Source organism: Danio rerio, chromosome 19 (genome assembly GCF_049306965.1).
Source record: "Danio rerio strain Tuebingen ecotype United States chromosome 19, GRCz12tu, whole genome shotgun sequence".
Classification (NCBI taxonomy): Eukaryota; Metazoa; Chordata; class Actinopteri; order Cypriniformes; family Danionidae; genus Danio; species Danio rerio.
Window position 1 is genome coordinate 16120510 of NC_133194.1, and position 19760 is coordinate 16140269.

The following is a 19760-nucleotide window of genomic DNA, read 5'->3' on the forward strand; positions in this document are numbered from 1 at the left end:
TCACTGCTGGAAGTCCAAACACTGCAGAGCAAATCCATTGATGCGCTGCTCCACAAGTCCTGAACCATGCAAGCCAGTGGCGATAGCAGTAAAGAACAAGTTTTACCAACTGACAAAAGTGAAGGGAAAAAACCTAGAGAGAAACCAGGCTCAGTTGGGCATGACTATTTCTTTTTTGGCCAAACCTCTTGGGCAGTGCTGCAGTCTAGGCGCTGGAGGCTGGAGAATTCTGGACATTCATCGTGAAGAAGCTGCAGGTGGGAGAGGTCATTGGCTGGTGTACATGCAGGCCCTTCAGGATCAATGCAAAGACTTGCCTGTCACTGGGGTCTTATGTAATGTAATGTAATGTAATGTAATGTGTATTTATATAGTGCATTGATTGTGTATGGCCATACACCCAAAGCGCTTCACAATCATGAGGGGGGGTCTCTCCACACCAACCACCAGTGTGCAGCATCCACTTGGATGATGCGACGGCAGCCACAGGACAACGGTGCCAGTGCGCTCACCACACACCAGCTATTGGTGAAGTGGAGAGACAGTGATAGAGCCAATTCGGTGAAAGGGGATGATTGGGAGGCCATGATCATAAGACCAATAGAGGGACTTTGGCTAGGACATCGGGGTTACACCCCTGCTCTTTCACGAGAAGTGCCATGGTCATTTTTAATGACCACAGAGAGTCAGGACCTTGGTTTAACGTCTCATCCGAAAGATGGCACCCACTGACAGTGTAGTGTCCCCTTCACTTTAACTGGGGCATTAGGACTCACACAGACCACAGGTTGAGCGCCCCCTGCTGGCCTCACTAACACCACTTCCAATAGCAACCTAGTGTTCCCTAGTGGTCTCCCATCCAGGTAATGACCAGACTCAGCCCTGCTTAGCTTCAGTGAGTAACCGGTCTTGGGCTGCAGGGTGACATGGCTGTGGATTCTTACATGAATCAGTCTCATGCTCTACACTCCTTCATGACCACCACAGCAGCTGCTGAGGATACGGCCTGGTCCAGGATTACCAAAAACCTCAGGAATAATAAAAACAGACTAACATAAATGCAGATGCTGTTCAAATTATAATGTACTCAGGGAAGTGTTCCTGGCCCTAAATCCCATAAAAACCAGACTAACAATTCTTTTGAGAATTTGGATTTCAAAAGCATTTGTGTTTTATGTGTATGCTAATGCAAAGAGATGTGTCTTTAATCTAGTTAAAAACTGACAGAGTGTGTCTGGAACTATGCTAGGAAGGCTGTTCTAAAGTTTAGGTGCCAGATATGAGAAATCTACTGACTACAGTTGATTTTAATCCTGAGAATAAATAATTGTCCCGAATAAATTGAGCTTAGTTTACGTGAGGGGCTATAATACACCAGGAGCTCCCTCAAATACTGGGAACTAAGCCATCAAGGGCTTTGTAGGTAATCAATAAAATTTAATCATTTATACAATATTTAATAGTAAGCCAATGTGATGATGAAATAACTGGAGTAACATGATCATATTTCTTTGTTCTAGAAAGCACTTCTAGCAGCTGCATTTTGAACTAGCTGAAGTTTGTTAATTAGGCCAGCAGGACAACTGCCTAGTAGCGTATAACAATAGTCTAACCAAGAGGTCATGAAAGCATGTATAAACTTTTCTTCATCAGACATTGACAGCATATGTCGAAGACTTAGCAACATTATTACGATAAAAAAATGCAATTTTACAGATTACTGAAATCATCCCTCAAACCACAGGTTACTATCAAAAATCACCCCCAAATTTTTGATTGAAAATGAGGACTGAACTAAGAATACATCAAGGTTTAGACTCACTCAATAATATATATATATATATATATATATATATATATATATATATATATATATATATATATATATATATATATATATATATATATATATATATATATATATGTGTTTATCAACACTATTCTTGAGATTTCATTGGGACAACTTAATTTTCGTATGTTCAATGCACATAAATACGTTAAAAATGTTAAGTTGATTTAATCTATACGTTTTGGGACAAAATTAATGAATTGTGCGGAACCCTGCATTTTTATCTGAATTTAGTATTAAGAAATTATTAACCATTCATTCATTCCTTCAATCATTCAATTCATTTTATTTTCGCTTAGTCCCTTTAAGTTATTATTAATCTATTTTTAATACCAGTTATACAATCTATTTATTTAGTAAATTCATACAAATTTTCAGGTTGAGAGGAGATATAAAGTTGTGTATCATCAGCATAACAGTAGAAATTAACTCCATGTTTATTAATGATATCACCTAGCAGTAGCATATATTGTGTGAAAAGTAAGGGACCAAGAACTGAGCTTTCTGGTAACCCAGAGTGTACTTTTGATCTGTATGATGCCTTTTCGAAAGAGGACAAATTGTTGGTGTGTGAGTCGCTAGTGCATCTGGGTCCAAGACAGCAAGTCTTTGTGAAAAATCAAGCTCCACAGTGTTTAGGGTAATCCAAACATTCCACCAAGAAAGACAAACCACATCCAACAGGAGGAACTGTGAACGCAAAAGAAAGTTGTTGAGGGATGTACAGCCGATAACCCCGATTGTAGGGGTGTCAAAATTAATTGTATCTTCGGTGCACCGCGATGCAGATGAGGACAATTTAGTATCGGTCGGTAATAATCATAACCGGTTATTATGTACTGACGTCATTTATCTCCTATGCGCACTGAAAACTCACCCAACTCAGGGCCGGCCCATGGCATAGGCACCATAGGCAAATGCTAAGGGCGCTGTATATCCAGGGGGGCGCCAGAAATGAGCGCGGTTCAGTTAATTTTGTTATCGATGTTCCTAACACACATTCAGTTATAGATGGCATTAACTAAAAAAACTCTTACCCTAAAAAGATCTAAAGTGTGTTTCCTACAAAAAGACAAAGCTGGTTATGTTTCACAGCGGTGTTTCTTTTTTTTCACTCGACATTACGAGCACTGCTCAAATTTAAGCCCTCGCAATATGTGTTTAGCCAGGAGAGCTCGCGCTGAGAGGAGCTCTCAGTAAGGGACCGTCGGAAAAGTGCTTCTTTATTTTCTTTTTCTTTTTCCATTTTTCTGCTCCGCTCAGCTCGAGCTCTCCCTGTTGCAAGGGCTTAAGTGTGTGTGTGTGTCTGTGTGTGTGTTTGTTGCTTACTATGTTTGTGTATGTGTTTGAATGAGAGACAGTGTGGTGCTGTGTCTGTGTGTTTATACAGACAGCATGTTATAGCCTCCCCCCTAAAATATAATACTGTATATGGAAAGCATTGTCAATGCACCGAGATATCGAATTGAACCAAATCGAAGGCATGATAATCGTATCTGAACCGAACCGTGAGACCAGTATAGCTTCACACCTCTACCCGATTGTATGCACAAAAAAAAAAAAAAAAAAAAAAAACATAAAACCACATCTGCCCAACTCACGGCAGTATTAAACGTGCAACACCAGGCTACTATAGCCAAAACTTTGGTCAATTTTAGTGAGATTAATTTAAACTCAATTTTAGTGGGACCAGCACTGAAAAGCTTGGACTGAATGTGTGAAGCATGTGTGGTTTTCTGATGAGTCCACCTTTACTGTTTCTACCACATCTAGGAGAGTTACAATGTGGAGAAGCCCCAAAGAAGCATAACACCCAGGTTGCTGCATGCTCAAAGTAAAGCATGGGGGTGGATCAGTGATGGTTTGGGCTGCAATGTCATGGCATTCCCTAGTCCCAATATTTGTGCTTCATTCTGGAGAACCATGTGCACCCAATGGTTTAAACATTGTGTCCTGAATGCAGTGCTGTGCATTATGATAACAATGCACCAATACACACAGCAAGACTGGTGACAGAGTGGTTTGATGAACGTGAAAGTGAAGTTGAACATCTCCCATGGCCTGCACCTAGATTTATTGAGTCCATTTGGGGTGTTCTGGAGGAGTGAGTCAGGAAACGTTTACATGTTCCATTATTAATTAATTCAGCCTTTGCACTGAGTTTTTAATTAGATTTTGGAAGAGTTATGCTTTGAATTTGGATGTATTGCATTTAGTGAAGCAGTGAAGCAGTAGGTAGTGCTGTTGCCTCACAGCAAGAAGGTTGCTGGTTCGCTGGTTCGAGCCTCGGCTCAGTTGGTGTTTCTGTGTGGAGTTTGCATGTTCTCCCTGCGTTCGTGTGGGTTTCTTCTGGGTACTCCGGTTTCCCCCCACAGTCCAAAGACCTGCAGTACAGTTGAATTGGGTAGACTAAATTGTCTGTAGTGTGTGAATGTGTGTGTGGATCCCATAGATGGGTTGTGACTGGAAGGCCATCCACTGCGTAAAAAACTTGATGGATAAGTTGGCGGTTTATTCTGCTGTGGTGACCCTGAATTAATAAAGGGACTAAGCTGACAATAAAATGAATGAATGAATGTATTGCATTTAACTTGCAATTGGATTTTTTTTTTCCTGTGGTTCCTTTCATAAAAGAGGTTCTTACAGGTTTGCAGATGGAAAGTGATGTCTTGATTGGTTGAAAGATTCAGAGTCTTGTGATTTCAAATAGAAAAAAGTTGGAGACAGCTTTATTGTGAATACAACACTATGAACGTATAGAAAAGTGTGATGAGGCTAAGACTTGGCTTACTGTATGTCTTTATGATAGCATAAATCATAGGTGTCAATTCCAGTTCCTGGAGGGTTGCAGCTCTGCATACACTGAAAAAAATTAATCAAAGATGATTCCTTGGATTTACTCAATTTTTGTATGTTAAGTGGTTGTAAGCAATTTAATTGTGTTGAATTTAAACAAACAAATTAAGTTGAATATTATTTAATTTAATTTGATTGTTTAAAATCAACACAAATAAATTGTTTGCGACTAAATTGTTCTGCATGCAACACTTTTTTCAGTGTAGTTTAGTTTCAAACCTAATTAAACATAACTGATCAAACTAATTTGATTCTTCAGGCTTGTTTGAAACCTACAGATAAGTGTGTTTGAGCAGGGTTGGAACTAAACTGTGCAGAGCTGCGGCCCTCCAGAAACTGGAATTGACACCTTTGGCTTAAATGATCAGAAGGCAAGGGGTAGGTCAGCATGCAGGCAGGCAGTGACAATGAACCAGGAGTAATGAAGTGTTTATACTTAGCTCTTAACTTCTCTTAGAGCATCTTTTGGACCTTCCTATGTACAGTACAGTTCTGTCAAAAAGTCAACAAGGATTTTAGTGTCTTTCTGTCTGGAAACAAGGAAAAACCTGTAATCTTATTAACACATCATTTGCATTGTGAGAAGCAATGATGTATAATTTCCAATGACCAATTTGTCACTGTAAACTGTTTATTAAGTTGTCAATCCTCTTGTAGATAAATTTGAACAAGCTTGCTTTGTTTTAAACTGTAGAAGACTTACTCTGGAGGGTTTGCTTTGGTGCTACAGCAAACCACAGTGTGAGCTATTATCTCCAAATGGTGAAGACATGGGACACTGAAGAACCCTCATCCGAGCCACGGCAGCTCATCCAAGAGCTCACAAAAAACCTCACAACAATATCCAAAGAATATATATGGTAGCCACTGGAAGTCAGTGATTGTGGAAGTACTAAGGAATGTATATATATATATGTAAATAAACAAGAAAAGTGCCATTATTCCACTTGAGCTCCTGCCCTTTAAAATATGCTACCGATATTTATATATAAAATTATGCTCTGCATGTCCCTGTCCTTTCCATTTCCACATGTCCTGTAATGATAATAATTGGCAGAGAGGAAGTGATATTATTGACCTTATTCTAAAATGTGGAAGTGCGCCTGTTTTCGCGATTGTCTTAGAACTTCCGTTTCAGTCGCCTATGGGAGAAATTACTAGGAATAATAAACAGCAAAAAATGGTCAAACTACTTGCTCTACAAACAATGTTTTTGTAAAAATATGTTTACATGACTATACAGACCAAGTAAAATAATATAACAAGGAAATATCAGTTTGCAACATCAAACAGCGAAACGAGCAGTTTTTAATGTCTAAAAATGAATGGAAGTGAATGAGACCGGAAGTCTCGTGCCAAAAAGATTTAAATGGCAGCGCCCGCTCGTCTGCGGAGAATAAGGTCAATATGTTTTAACACATTTGGCTTTATGAATCCATACCAGGAAAGCAGTCAAATTGGTTGTTTATGATCTTGCAGTGTGTAGTTGTGGGTTGTGTTAATTGTGTGCATGGTTGCAGCAGGTGATATTACACAAGGCTTGAAAATAGTTATAATCTTTTCTCACAAATGTTTCCATGGTTACAAGATTTCCATGCTATGGTATGGCAACAAAGTTTGCTGAATATTATGCCGGATTGAGAGCCATATCACCTACAAAATAGTTTCAGTCAGTCTTAGTACATAGTATGTTTCTATCAACTTATTTTTATGTACCTTTTGCATATGCGCATAAAAAAGGTTGATGGAAACGCCATGATGTGCATAAGTTTTGAAAATGTGCATAAAAACTTATGCGCATAACTGAATAGGATAAACTTTTTATTCAATAAGAAAAGATGCGCATAAACTAAGATGGAAACACTTTTACCACACAAATTTCAGTATGCGCATTTAAAAAGTTTATGTGATTATGTGATAAGAGATCATGTGATGGTGCAAATGTGTGTAACTAGACAAACCAGCAAGCTGGGCACACTGTAAACTAGGGCTGGGTATTGTTCCAATATTTTCAAAACCGATACCCTGAATTCGATACCAGTTCCGAACGGTACTTTTTTTGATACTTTTATTTTAAGAAATATATTTAGAGAGAGGAATATGGGGTGGCATGTGTCAAGAAATTTGATTGATGACCGACACGCCCCTTTTAGGCGGGACTTCTAGTTTAAGCCCCGCCCCTTTTAAAATATAAAATTAATAATTCCGGTAATCAGATTCTTATAATTTGAATTTAATTAATAATTCTGGTAATTAGATTCTTACCATTTGATTTAAATTAATAATTCCGGTAATTCGATTCTTATCATTTAAATTAAATTAATAATTCTGGTAATCAGATTCTTATAATTTGAATTTAATTAATAATTCTGGTAATTAGATTCTTACCATTTGATTTAAATTAATAATTCCGGTAATTCGATTCTTATCATTTAAATTAAATTAATAATTCTGGTAATCAGATTCTTATCAGTTGAATTAAATGATTAATTCCTGTAATTAGATTCTTATCGGTTTAATTAAATTATTAATTCCTGTAATATTACATTAAATTTAGATATTATAATGTTATTAATTTGATTTTAAATCAAATGAAATAAAATATATCAACCGTTATTAAAATTATATTTTAATTATATACTATTATACAGTATTATATTTTAATTATTGTGATAAAAATGTTGTTATAATTATACACTATTATATTGTAATTATTGTAGTAAATTACGTTAATATAACTAAATTATGTATTGATATATTAATATATTATATTAGAATTAATAAACTATAGTATATGCACCGCTGTCTTGCCTTTGCTCTGTTATGGTCAGAACTGTGTGTCTGTGTATGTGTGTGTGCGTCTCTCCGGCTCGGGTCTGGGTGTGGCGGGAGGCTCTGGCTGTGCCTGTGTGGGTGTGTGTGAGGGAAATTTGAACCGGTTGAAGCGTGCTTGAGAAAGATAAAAGACATCTGATGACTGTAACACCGCAATTGTTATATGCGTATATCTGATAAGAGAACGTTATGAATGTTATCGGTTGTTAAATAAGCGCAAACGTCCATTTACATCGTTATCGTTCAGTCCGGCTCTTTCCGTTTCTTTAAGCGTGAGTCTGTGTGTTTGTGCTTGTGTCTGTCTCTCTGGTATGGTTCTCGGTGTGTTTGTATGTCTCTCTATGGATGCGAAAGAGAGAATGACTGTTCAGCATAGACAAATATTAAACCGTCATGATTAATATGGATGTTTAACTTTATTTAAATGTTATAATAAACAGTTATCTGTGTTGTATGACCCATTTCTGATGTAAAGCTTATCTCATACAATTTTTTTATATATTTATGATGCAACCTGTGAATAAATGTTCAATCACAAATAATTTAAAATCCTACACGATGACTATTAAATATTATTATAAACACTCAACACGATTGGAACTGTATATTATTTTGGCCCAATATAGAAATAATGGATCAAATGAATTCAAGAAACAGTATTTAATAAACCATCATCAATTTGGTAGACTATGTTGTTTTACTCAATACTATGTTGTTACATATTTTAATCCAGATGAATGATAACCACTTACATCGTTTTAATGATTGCAACTAGGCTATATAATGTTTACATTAATAATCTGGCATACAACAGATAATCTTTATTGACCGTCTTGTTTTAGTCTATTTAATTTTATTTGATATTAACATTAAACAGTGTGTACGTTTCTGTGAATTTGCCTGTCTGTTATGCAAACCCGTACGACACCTCTGTCAAACAAATTTCCTCAGCACAGCTTGAAGGGTCTGTATGTCTCGGCGATAAGGTTATAGCTGTTGTCTCTTGTAATAAACACAGTAGTGATCCGGACAAATCTGTGAAGACGAACAGCGGGAGGTTCTGCTATAGTCCTTTGATACTGATAAACCACGAACACCACGGTTCCCCTTCGGGGGGAACTTCAGCACTATAAGTGGATTTGATTTGTAAAATCCACGCATTGGGAGGTTCGGTTCAGAAGCTACTCGTCTGAAAGAGTATTGAACGGGCCAATTAAGAATGAATTGGCAGCGCAAGCCTGCGCAGGTGAGCGGCATAAGCAATCAACTGAGTATATAAGCTCACCTGGCGCCAGCAGACGCTATCCTTTTCGCTTCAGAGACTTTCTGATCGAGTCGATGAGGGTTCCTCCTGCTGTGACCAGCGATTCTGAGCGAACGAGAGCATTCTCCCGGTCCAGAGTGTGTACACGCAGTGGCAGACGGTCGAGCTGGGTTTCTCCCTTGCCTGGCGTTCTTTGGGTCCGGTCCTCCAGAGCGGTGCGTATAAAGTTGCAAACTTCACAGAAAGAGCAACACAGTCGTGCAGCACGTCCTTATCAGGACGGCGCTCCGACTGTGCGTTTCTGGATGCGGTGGTTTCCTGTCCTCGGATGATGGGCGCGGGCACTGCGTTACATGTCTGGGGGTCCAGCATGTTAATGCGCGGCTCGCGGGCAGTTCATGTCGTCATTGCGATGCCATGACTGTTGCGCAAGATCGCGGTTAGCCTTTGCAAAAGGGTGAACCACCCCAGTTGTCCCCTGCTCTGCAGCGGGCACTCGGGCAGATCTGAGGGTTTCAGCGAGAGATAATCCGTCGCCCACGGGCCCGCGGACCTCCCGCTCCTCTAAGCGCTCCATCCAAGCTTCGGGCGGGGGAAGCGATCCGTCTAACAGATGGTAGCCCTTACGCCCGATGACACCGGAGACCAGATGTCCACCGCGGCATCGGAGGGTGGGCTTTCATTGTCCGATGATGATCCAGACCCGCTCGCCCCCTTCGGGCTGGTGAGCGCTGTCACTACGGATCCTGAAACGGACATGTTAGCCGTGCTTTCCCGGGCTGCTTCGGCCGTGGGTTGGAGATGGTTTATCCCCCAGCTCCGCGGCCGGACCGACTAGAGGGGCGTTCCCTTCTTCCCGGAGGTGCACAGTAGGCTCACGCGGTCTTGTAAAGCACTTTTTTCTGCTCGTGCTGCGTGTTCCTCCACCCTAACCACTCTTGACGGTGAAACAGCCAGGGGGTATGTGGCGATTCCTCAGGTTGAGTGCGCGATGGCGGTAAATCCGCGCGGCGCCTCTTCTTGGCGGGATCCGCCTCGTCTCCCATCCAAAGCCTGTAAGTTATCTACCTCCCTCAGAGCTAGAGCTTGCATAGCTGCGGGCCAGGCTGCTTCCGCCTTGCATGCGATAGCCACCTACTAGCGCTACCAAGCGCAGGCGCTGGCCGAGCTGCACGAGGGTGGGTCCAACCCAGGCTTACGAGCTTCGCACCGCCGCCGACTTAGCTCTTCGGACTACTGAGTCCGCTGCGTGTGCGTTGGGGAGGACGATGTCCACATTAGTGGTCCAGGAGCGCCACCCCTGGCTGATATGCGCAAAGTCGACAAAGTCCGCTTTCTTGACTTCCCCATATCCCCAGCCAGGTTCGGCGACACTGTCTGTGAATTCACCCAGGAATTCAAGGCGGTGAGAGAGCAGTTGGTGGGTGATGTCTTATCGGCGGTCCGTAGCCCGCTCCGCCCGCCGTGCCATTCATACCTGCTCCTCGCCGAAGGCGCCCGCCTACGAGAGCTGCTCCGCCCCCGCACACGCCTCAGGCGAAGCGAGCGCGTCGGGCACCTTGGAAGCAGGCAGCCCCCCTGCCCAGAACGCCGCTAAGTCCGGCAACGGACCGTGAAGCGCCCCTGGGACAGGCCATCTGGAGAAGAGGGAACTTGCTCTTTCCCCGCTGGAGGGCGGGGCCCCATTTCCAACGGCACTTTTTACTGCCATGAAAACATTATGAAAGGGCACTTTTCACTTCCCCAGATGTGACAGCCCGAAATCTGCCAGTCTGGGACGCTATGCTTTCTAGCTTGCAGATTCGGTGCGTTTCGCCAGTGGCTCACGAGCGCTGGGAGGACGGTCTCCTTTCTCCCACCCCTCGAGCCTCCCCTCCGGAGCTCGGGTTTGGAGTGAGAGCAAATATCTCACCTCCAGCTTTTCCGTGGGACCCGCGAGCTTCCTGGATCAGCACACCCACTCCGCGCTGCCCCACTGCTGGTACGTCAGCGATTGTAGCGATGAGTCCATTAGCGAGAGCTCTGCCTGCCTGGTTAGCGCGGGCCAGCTCTTCGCGGTGGCTCATATGCACAATCAGACTCGGCTATGCGATTCAGTTCGCGAAACGGCCCCCCAAGTCACGGGTGTGTATTCACCAGGGTCAGCCCCCTGTCCGCCCCTGTCTTGCGAGAGGAGATTGCTGTCCTCCTGGCGAAGGATGCAATCGAGCCGCTCCCTCCAGCCGAGATGGAGAGTGGGTTTTACAGCCCACGCTTCATCGTGCCCAAAAGAGCGGTGGGTCACGGCCAATCCTAGATCTGCGCGTTTTGAACCGCTGCCTGCACAAGCTGCCGTTCAGAATGCTCACGCAGAAGCGCATCCTCCGGTGCGTTCGTCCTCTGGGTTGGTCTGCAGCATTAGACCTGATGGACGCGTATTTCCATGTCTCCACTCTTCCTCGCCACCGACAGTTTCTGCGGTTTGCGTTTGAAGGTCGAGCTTGGCAATACAAAGCCCTCCCCTTCGGGCTCTCTCTGTCTCCGCGGGTCCTCACCAAGCCCGCGGAGGGTGCCTCAGCGCCCCTAAGGCTCGCGGGCATCTGCATACTCAATTTCTTTACGACTGGCTGATTTTTGCCCTCTCTCAGAGCAGTTGATTATGCACAGAGACAAAGTGCTCTGGCACTTCCACCTGTGGGGGTTTCAGGTCAACCGAGAAAAGAGCAAACTCGCCCCCGTGCAGAGGATCTCTTCTCTCGGGCTGGAGCTGGACTCGGTCACCATGGCAGCGCGCCTCTCCGGAGAGCGCGCTCAGCTGATGCTGTACTGTCTGAGAGAGCTCGACAGTAAAATAGTGGTCCCACTGAAACTATTTCAGAGGCTCCTGGGGCATATGGCATCCGCAGCCGCTTCATGCCGCTCGGATTATTCTATATGAGACCACTTCAGCACTGGCTTCACGATCGAGTCCCCAGACGCGCATGGCACGCGCGCGCACACCGAGTCTCTGTTACTGCGCTGTGTCGCCGCGCCCTCAGCCCTTGGAGCGACCCCTCGTTCCTACAGACCTGGGTGTCTCTAGAACAGGCGTCCAGTCTTGTTGTCGTTTCAGCAGACACTTCCAACACGGGCTGGGGGGCTGTGCGTTGCGGGCATGCGGCTGCGGACCTGTGGAAAGGTACCCAGTTGCATTGGCATATCGCCTGGAGCTGTTGGCAGTGTTCCTCGCTCTCCACCGTTTTTTTCCGGTGCTGGAGCGGCAACACGTGCTGGTCAGGACGACAGTACGGCGGCGGTGGCGTATATCAGCCGTATAGGGGGTATGCGCTCTCGCCGCATGTCTCAGCTCGCCCGCCGTCTGCTCCTCTGGAGTCATCCGCGGCTGAAATCGCTGCACACCATTCATATTAAGGCAAGCTCAACCGTGCAGCCGATGCGCTCTCACGGCAGCCTTGCGTCCTGGAGAATGGAGACTCCACCCCGAGTCTGTTCAGCTGATATGGGCGCGATTCGGGGAAGCCCAGATCGATCTGTTGCTTCCCCCGAGATCGCTCATTGCTAGTTGTTCTTTCCCTGACCGAGTGCTCTCGGCACGGATGCACTGGCTTACAGCTGGCCTCGGTGCACGCGCAAATACGCGTTTCCCCCAGTGAGCCTGCTCGCGCAGTTACTGTGCAAGGTCAGGAAGAGGACGAGGAACAGGTTGCTGGTTGCGCCCCTCTGGCTCAACCGGACCTGGATGTCAGAGCTCTCCCTCGCGATAGCCCTCCCCTGGCAGTCCCTTCGAGAGAGCACCTACTCTCTCAGGGACAGGGCACCACCTGGCACCCTCGCCGATCTTTGAAGAGTTTTAGACGCGAGGAAGACTTAGGTAACCTCCGATTGCGGTGGCTAATACCGTCACTCGGGCTAGAGCCCCCTCCCCGAGCGCGCCTATGCCCTGACGTGGAGTCTATTCACTGAATGGTGTGTCTCTCGCTGAGAAGACCCCCGTAATTTGCCAGATCAGCGTTGTGCTTTCTTTACGCCGAGAGAAGCTGGAGAGCAGGCTGTCGCCCTCCACACTCAAGGTTACGTGGCTGCCATCTCCGCTCTCATAACGCGGTGGCTGGCAGCACCGTGGGAACGCATAACCTCATCATCCGGTTCCTCAGGGGCGCTAAGCGAATTAATCCATCCCGCCCCCTCTCATGCCCTCTTAGGATCTCGCCCTCGCTACACAAGCCGCGTCAGATCCCTTCGATCCTCGACTCAGTATCTTTCTGTCCCTGAAGACAGCTCTGCTGGTCGCGTTGATATCGATTAGAGGGTCGGGGACCCGGAGGCATTTTTCGGTCAGTGACTCGTGCCTGTAATTGGGCTGGCTTCTCTCACGTCCTGAGACCCCGCCCGCGATATGTGCCCAAGGTTCCTACCACTCCGTTTTAATACGAGGTAGTGAGCCTGCAAGCGCTGCCCTCGGAGGAGGCAGACCCAGCCCTTCTTTATTGTCCAGTTCGCGTTTTGCGTATTATCCGGACCGCACTCAGAGTTTAGATCATCTGAGCAGCTCTTCGTCTGTTATAACGGTCGGCAGCAGGGAAGTGCCGTACCGAAATAAGTTTCCACTAGATTGTGGATGCCTTTCTTTCACTATCAGAGCCGAGATGAGCCGCGTCCCCCGAGAGCGCGTGCGCACTCCACTCGGAGTTTCGCATCCTCTCGAGCGCGCGCACGCGGCGCCCCTCTAACAGACTTCTGTAGAGCTGCGGGCTGGGTGACACCCAACACATTTGCAAGGTTTTACAATCTGCGAGTGGAGCCGGTTTCCTCAAGGGTATTAGGTAACCCTTGGTGATTGAGGAAACAATTCGGTAGGGTGTTGAAACACGCTTGCTGCGCCATTTTCCCTAACACGGAGATACGTGCGCCTTTTTATCTGTCAGTAAAGTTCCCCGTCAGGTGAGCCCTGCAGATTCCTCCGTGGCCCCCAGCACTGACTCAGCGGAGGAGTCACTTGCTGGCCCACTACGTTGTAGGTCTGCCCGCTGGTCAGCCCGCGTTTTGGGTAAAGGTGCCTGCTATGCGTGATCCCCACTAGGCGATCCCATATGCTTATTCTGCCACGGTTAAGTCCCCCCCCTGGGCGGACCCGTGTCTTCTCTCCCCGCTAACCACTCTTTTGCTATGCGTACTCCCCCTTTTTAGGGCTAGTCCATATGTAAATTCTGCCATCTATCCCCCCTCGGGTAACGGATGGCCTCCGCAGCGTCCTCCCTATCGGGATTGCACGCTTCCCAACGTACTGTCGTATTTCCTAGAATTATCTAGATGCTCACGACTTCCCAAAAAATATATCTAAATCCGTGAAACTTCTGTTGAAGTAGGATAAATTAGGGCCAGGGACACGTTGGAGGACCGCGCCCCCCATGATGCGGGTGCGTCACGCTTGCTTGACTATCTCCTCATCGGGGGTGTTGGTAAGGTGCAGTCATTATGGCGCTTTCAATGGGCTCCCAATGCGTGGATTTTACAAATCAAATCCACTTATAGTGCTGAAGTTCCCCCCGAAGGGGAACGTTCGAGGTTACTAAAGTAACCCTTCGTTCCCCGAGGAGGGGAACGGAAGCACTATACTCCGTCGCCATAATGACTGTCCCTTAGCTGTTGAAAGTCTCTTCAGCTTAAAAAGGATAGCGTCTGCTGGCGCCAGGTGAGCTTATATACTCAGTTGATTGCTTATGCCGCTCACCTGCGCAGGCTTGCGCTGCCAATTCATTCTTAATTGGCCCGTTCAATACTCTTTCAGACGAGTAGCTTCTGAACCGAACCTCCCAATGCGTGGATTTTACAAATCAAATCCACTTATAGTGCTTCCGTTCCCCTCCTCGGGGAACGAAGGGTTACTTTAGTAACCTCGAACGTTCTCTGAGCACATACATAGACCCCTAGCACCATCTACTGGATACTCAACAAATATATATTCATATTATTTTATTTCATTTTCACCCAATTAAATGAAATATATTTACCCTAATCTGAATAATAAGTGTCTGTATTACGTCAACGTACATGCAATAGTCTAAAAACCATATTAGTTACAATTATCAAATTCCATGTTTTTTTCCAAACACAACTGATATTTTAATTAAAATAACCAGGGGCCTCATGTATCAACGCTGCGTACGCACAAAAACTTTGCGTACGCCAGGTTTCACGCTCAGAATCGCTCACGTTTGGATTTACTAACGATGAACTGAACGTGGGAATGTGTGCAGCTCCACGCCAGCTTTATGGCTGGCGTACGCATATTTTTTGTGCGTGTCTGTTTAATTTCCATTGGCAACTCCTAGAGGCAGTTGTGTTAAATTCCTCTACTAAGTGTCTTTGAGCCTTGCAATGGCAGCTGTATGAGACGGGTTCATCTAGCAGGTATATAAGGTTTCCATACCATGCAGTTGATCAGCCAAACATTAAAGCGCAGTTTGCAGCGGTCACCTGTTTTCCCAATGTAATCTGAGCTATCTAATGCAAGCAAATTGCTATAAAGACACTATCTGAAGATGAGTTTGCATGCTTGAATCAGAAACATTTCCATTTAATAAATGTGCAAATAAAATATGATGCACAAACTTAATGATTCCTACTTGTCTTTCTCGTGATAAATAGTTGGCAAAATCTGATATGTAGTGGGGGAAAAAAGAAGAATGAGTTCATCAGATGCTGGATTCAATCCGAGTTCATGCTCGAACGTGTCAAAACGTGATGACATGCATTTTATGAGTTGCGCCACTGAGACTGTTAAGGGTGCTGCAACATTTTACACCTATAAATCACACTATTTCTTTTTTAATTCACTCAGTGCGATGTTCAGACTTAACTGTATTAACTGCATCAGCTAAACTCTCCCACTCTATTTTTTTCTTTTGTTGTTAATTCCGGAGGACAAACTTGCAAATAACACAGTTTTTCTCTAGTCTACCTCCGAAAGGAGCACCTCCAATTCACATTCTGTTCAAAGTTTATCTTTTTGCTTGCTTTTGCCATTGCTTTTTCATTGGGTTTTGCCAAAGTAGAGTCATTAGCATATTCATACGGGGGAGGAGGCAGGGAGGGGTTTTGTGCTCGTGCATGTTGCGCTCAGTTTCACGTTCATTCAGATGTACAAAAGAATATGTGTGGAATTCTGCACATTTACAGCTTTGTGCGTACGCAATATTTTAGTATGATTTCCACGCAAGTCTTCGTAAGGCCCCTGGGGCCTATTTCAGAAAGGAGGTTAAGTGAAAACTCAGAGTATTTTAACCCTAAATTGAGAGAAACTCTGGGTTTTCCGTTTCAAAATGGCAGGTTTGTTAAACTCAAGAAATAAGGGTAAGTCAAGCCTGTTTCTGAAAGAGAGGTAACTTTAACTCAGAGTCAGTTACTGTGGTAACTTACTCTGTGAACCTAACCTGGTCCGGAGCAGGTTTTATTCTCTAAACTCTGAGTTTCTGTTGGTCTCCTCCCCTTTTTTAAAGATGAAGCGTATTTCTCGCCTTAGCCTTATGTTTCCACACACCTATTTTAGAGCTCATTTTGGAGATGCCCATAAAAACGATTGATGGAAACGTCATGATTCACATAACTTTGTGAAAAGTTATGTGAAAACTTTGAAAAAAGTTATGTGAAAACTTTGAAAAAAGGGGAGGAGACCGACATAAACTCGTTAAAGAATAAAACCTGCTCCCGACCAGGTTAGATTCACAGAGTAAGTTACTATGGTAACTGACTCTGAGTTGAAGTTACCTTTCTTTCAGAAACAGGCTTGACTTACCCTGATTTCTTGAGTTTAACAAACCTGCCATTTTGAAACGAAAAACCCAGAGTTTCTCACATTTCAGGGTTAAAATACTCTGAGTTTTCACTTAACCTCCTTTCTGAAACAGGCCCCAGTCATCAGCCAAACTGTGACCTGAAATATTTTCAATCTATCAGCTTTTATGTTACAGAAATAAATTCTACAGAGAATGCTGCTTTTGAAGCCATCAACCAATACTGTGAGTAAATATTATTTTATACGGATATTTTACATGATAAACGGTTGTTTTAAATCATACATTTCTGCTTTATCTCGTAGTGTGTCCTCGATCCAATGTTGATGACCAAAGGCAAGAAGGTAAATGTTTTATTTAAATGTGCCACTGACTCCCAGTCATTCCCTTCGCTGACCAGCAGAGGTCATCATCACCGGACTTCTAACATTACGTCATCTCCAAACACTGATTGCCACACACACCTGCAGCACATCTCCTTGATCACCACACACTCACATATAAGCAGCACACACACACACACACATACCTCAGTGCGAAGTCTTGTTCTGCCCCTGCAAACGCCACTGAGCGTTTCTACCCCTTGCCTGCTTTCCCCGTTGCTAACCCGGACTGTATATTGACCTTGTCTTGCCTGCCGCCTGTCTCAAACCCAGCCTGAATCCTGACTCTGATCCTAGCCACCTGCCTCTGACCCATGCCTGCTTATTCACTCTGTTTGCTGTCTTGTTTTTGCTTCTTGTTGATTTTAGCCCAGTTTCAAACAAAAGGCAAAAAATTTATACGAACGTACAGGATCAGCATAATACGACGATGAAGATAAATCTCATTTAGGTAATGTATCATCTCGTTTTATATGGTTTAAAGTTATGTAATTTGAAACTGTTGATTTGCGCGCACATCCACGTTGTATGCGTCATGCTAGACCTTGTGTGAATCTGTTTAATAATATAAAATATGTGGTTCTTTAGTTCCTCGATCGCCGGATACCAGCCTGCTAGGACCTGCTGAAAGTAGTTTTGAAATACATCAGCGTAAGTGTTTTATTGAATGGGAAATTATATTAATCGGTTATCATGTTTATACATTTATGTTGATTTAAAATAAATTTATATGCATTTCTTTTGTTGTTCATAGGTCACCGGTTACAAGCCCATGTGGACCTACTCAAAGCAGTATTGAGACCCATCATCGTTAGTGTTTTATTTTATGGAATGTTAAACTACTACTTTCTAAACAATATATTAAAGACTTTTTTTTTTTTTTTTTCTTTTCTTTTTAATGCTGTTCCAGCCCCTAGCACACAAATCTGGACTGATGACGGAGAATCCAGCGATGGCTATGCTTCAACGCTAGCGTAGTCCTGGATATACCCCACACATCTTTAGAAGAAGAAGAGCCGGAAAAGGGTGTCTGGAGACGGAGACCTCATTTTTCAACAACATGCTGCTCAGTGTACACAAAGAGGATCCAACATTGATGACGAACCACACTTTGATCAACTAATTCTGCAGTATCTGGAGCGAAACAAGGTAAAAATTAATCAGATATCCGAGTATGTTTTACATCAGCAAAGAGACATAGATGAACAACGGCAGGTTACAAATGAGAAACTGACTTAAGTACAGAATTTACTGAACAAAGCTAAACGCGATCGTCATATTTTGAGTTCAATACTCTGTTCTATTAAAAATGCTTTGGTACATAAATGATTCCTGAATAATAAGGGTGTCTTTTATTTGCTCATTACTAGATTTTTATCCATGTTAGATAACCTTTTTTAGTTATTCGTTTTGATCAACTGTAAGTATGTGTTTCATCTTTGATTTCTTTTGTTAAATGACTTGTTTGATTAGTGAGAATTTACATTTTTACCCATGTATTCATTTTACCTAATTCTGTTTTTGATTTTTACATTTTAAAATTTTGTATATTCCTATTTGAGTTTACAATTAAACATTTGTATTTGGCTTGTTTAATACAGTTAAGGTTTATACATTTAAACATATGATTTTATTTAATGCTGCTTAAGATATGATTTTTTTTTTTTTAATTCTATTCAATATTATTAATACTGTTTTAGTTGTACATTTAAATTTATTTTTGTTTGTTTTACATTTTTAAAACTGTCTTAAATATTGTTTAATGCTTTTTGAGATACATTTTTTCAAATTGTATTCTATATTGGTTAATACTGTTTCGGTTATACATTTTAAAATAACTTTTGTTTTTCTGTTTGAGTTCATTTTAAAAATTCTATTCAATATTTTTATTCTGTTTGTTTTTTACATTTTAAAACGATCATCAATATTTTATGTTTCAGTTTTAATTTTTTTTTTTTTTTTTTTTAATTCTATTCAATATTGTTTAATGTTTCAGTTATACATTTAAAATATCTGCTTTGGTTTTTTTGTGTTATAAATTTTTTAAATTCTATTCAATATTTTTATTCTGTTTGTGTTTTACATTTTAAAATGATCATCAATATTATTATGTTTCAGTTTTAAATTTTTAAAATTCTATTTAATATTGTTTAATACTGTTTCAGTTATATATTTAAAATATCTGATTTTTGTAATTCTGTTTGAGTTTATACATTTTTAAAATTGTATTTACTACTGTTTAATTCTGTTTGTTTTAAATTGTTTATTTCCATCCATTTATACCATGTGTTTCTGTACAATTATCTTGTTATACGATTACTGATATTGTTGTTTAATGTATTTCTAATAAAATATATTTAGTCTGTTTCCACTTTCATATGAATGAAATAAAATAATAAAAAACAAGAATAATATAACAATAAAGTATACCTAAAAATAAATAAATAAAACAAGACAGGTATACAGCAATAAATAAAATAAAGAAAAATAGCAACAAATTAAACAATTCATACCTAAAATAATCAAAGTAAAGAATAATAAAAAATAGATAAGTATTCCTTAAACTAAATAAAAATAAAAGGTAGAAATATAATTCTAATAAAACTAAAACAAACTTAACTATAAACAATCAATAAAACCAATACTATCAAAATAAAAACTAAAAATAAAGTAAATGATTAAAAAAACTTAAAGTTAAAAATAAAATATTAATAAAACTAAAACAAACCTCATTATAAATAAATGAAACATTAGAATAAAATAAATCTAAAATAAAGAATAAAATCAAGTATTGAATAAAA

The 19760-nt window shown here is 42.3% G+C and overlaps 1 long non-coding RNA gene across 1 annotated transcript; it reads left to right on the plus strand.

Moving 5' to 3' along the window:
• Positions 1–16736: 16736 nt before the first annotated feature.
• LOC110438135 (uncharacterized) lies at positions 16737–19325 on the plus strand. Its single transcript, XR_011007463.2, has 6 exons — positions 16737–16801; positions 16882–16920; positions 17329–17410; positions 17548–17610; positions 17714–17769; positions 17870–19325. It is a non-coding gene; the product is annotated as an uncharacterized lncRNA (long non-coding RNA).
• The last annotated feature ends 435 nt before the right edge of the window (positions 19326–19760 follow it).